Source organism: Nerophis lumbriciformis, linkage group LG15, assembly GCF_033978685.3.
Source record: "Nerophis lumbriciformis linkage group LG15, RoL_Nlum_v2.1, whole genome shotgun sequence".
Lineage (NCBI taxonomy): Eukaryota > Metazoa > Chordata > Actinopteri > Syngnathiformes > Syngnathidae > Nerophis > Nerophis lumbriciformis.
This window is the reverse complement of record NC_084562.2, coordinates 30,551,537-30,554,036: the sequence shown is the minus strand read 5'-3', so window position 1 is coordinate 30,554,036 and position 2,500 is coordinate 30,551,537. Positions and strand designations below refer to the sequence as shown.

The following is a 2,500-nucleotide window of genomic DNA, read 5'->3' as shown; positions in this document are numbered from 1 at the left end:
TCCATCCCTTTTTCTTTGCTTCGGAGGCCAACAGTTGACAAATAGCATTATGATTTGTCATTCTTTGTTTCTTCAACATGGGACATATGGACACAATGTGTCGGATAGATTCTTTGCCTTTACCGCAAAGTCTGCAGGCCATGGGCTTGTAGTCAGCCATGCAGTATTTCCATACATTTGCTCTCAGCTTGAGCCCGATAATGAACTCAGACTCACTGAGTTTGTGTTTACCCATGAGGTAGAGCCAGCCGTTGCTGACCTTGTCGTTCAAGAAGACACTCTGTCCAACACCCTGGACCTCCATTTCACACCATCTTTTTGACTCTTTTTGTCTCCAAGATTTGCTGGACAACTTCTCTATCTGGATGTCCTTGGCACTCCGTATGGGCTCTTTGTGTTTGAGTCCAGTGATTTGTTCCCAAGTATTCACCAAGCTTTGGACGTTATAGAGGGTAGAGGAGATAGCTGCCACTTTTGGGTCAGATGAGTCTATCAATTTACAAGCAACTCTGAGCTGAGCAATTGCCACTGTAATAGAGAGTTTTATTATTCCGAGACCACCATCCCGTTTTCTTCCATAGATGAGACCATTGGATGTCTCGAGTGGTAGGTGTAGCCATTTCTTGACTGCTGTACGAATGTCCCTGTCACATTCGTCCAGTTTGGATCTTGATACACCAGTATTGATTGCTCCATACAACACTCTTGGTATCGCGTAGGTGTTGAGAATTTCCAACTTTTGTGTGGGTTTCAATTTGCTTCCAGCAATTTGGTGAAGTATATGTCTCACTTCGTCGCGAGTGTCAGCCAGACAAACGCCCTTCAGAGGAGAGATCATAACACCTAAGTATTTAGCACTGTCCGTTTCCCTCAACATTTTGAGGGGGGTTCCATCAATATTCCATGGCTTCAAGTTGCTCACCATCATCCTTGAGCATTGCTTCTCAACCATGAAGCCACAACATTTTTTGGCATTGACCCTCATGCCAGATTGTTCCAGGAAGCTTTCCAGGATATCAATATTAGTAGCCATTCCAGTCCATGAGTTGCTGACCAGTACCAAGTCGTCAGCGAAAGCCAGTGCAGTGACACTGTGTGTACCAATATGGAATCCATTGCCTTGACGTTCCAGTCTTGCCAGTAACGGGTCTATTGCCAGGTTGAACAATAGAGGGGAGAGTGGGTCACCCTGCTTGACTCCACTCAGGATCTTGATTGGGTTTGTGAAGCCCTCTGAGGTCCTGATAGTCGTGACGCTGCCTTTGTACATGTCTGCTATGACCGTGCGTATTGTTGTGTTTACTTTTCTCGCTTCTAATACATCCAGTATCAGTCTGTGCGACACGGAGTCAAATGCCTTGGCCAGATCCACAAAGACCACGGCCAGGGGCATCTTTTCCTTCCTACAGTATGAAATCATTCTTTTTAGTATCACAAGGTTTTCGACACACCCAGGACTGTCTGTGAAGCCCTTCTGTATTGGGTTCAGGTAGCAGATGCTTTGTAATCGTTCATTCAAAATCCCTGAAAATAGACGTGTAATCGCAGAGCTTATTGTGATTGGCCTCCAGTTGTGGACGTCTTTGAGGCAGTCCTTATCTTCGGACTTGGGTAGGAGAGTGGTTCTACTAGCTTTCAGGCTGGTAGGTACCTTGCCTTCCCTCAGGAAGGCGGAGAACAGAGTTGACAACTTTCCACCCTTGGGGTCCCATTCTTTGACTTTGCTAAGTCTGACCTGGTCCGGACCCGGGGCGCTAGAGGTTTTGCTTCTGTTTATCGCCCTGCGTACTTCCTCGGATGTAACCTCTTCGCCCATTTTGGAGTTGTCAATATCGGGTTTTACTGGAAATTCCGTTAGCCGGACGTATCTTGGGGCTGCTTCCCAAACGTTTCTGTAGTGCAGTTCTACCACTTTGGTAGAGAGTGGACACGTATGTTGTTCGGTACCATCCAAGATTCTAGCAACCAGGGCTTTTTTATTTCTCCAAAATAAGGCCCGGTTGTTTGTTGCATTCAATCGATCTTGTTCGATTTTCATTGTGGCATTGGCTTTATTCCCTTTTTTGGGTCTGGTTCCTTTCTTCCCTCTTAAGTTGTAAAGCATTCTTTTAGTTATTCGTTCCAAGCGTCTCCTTGAGCCCGGGATAGTGGGTTGCGCACTTGGGCTGTCTACCAGGTCTGATGCAACAATATTATTCTGAGATCCTCCACCCAAATCGTTACCAGGGTCATCCACAATGATTGGGTCATGTCTTGGAGGATCTATTTTCTTGAGGTGCTTCAACTTGTTATAGATTTGATTCTCGGAGAACTTTGGAAGACATTCACTTGCCATAGCCACGACAATAATATTATCGCCCAATTTTGTTTTTATTTCCACCAGGGTATCAATCTCGCATTGGGACCATCTTGTGGTCTTGTCTCTAGTCACCGACAAGCTCCGTTGTCTTATTTGATCGAAGTATAGTCTGGGGTGGGCTGCACGCATGTGTAGACTCCT

At 45.8% G+C, this 2,500-nt stretch overlaps 1 pseudogene; it reads right to left on the bottom strand.

Moving 5' to 3' along the window:
- Window positions 1-2,500, bottom strand: part of LOC133582559 (28S ribosomal RNA) — a 9,420-nt pseudogene that overhangs the window by 2,603 nt on the left and 4,317 nt on the right.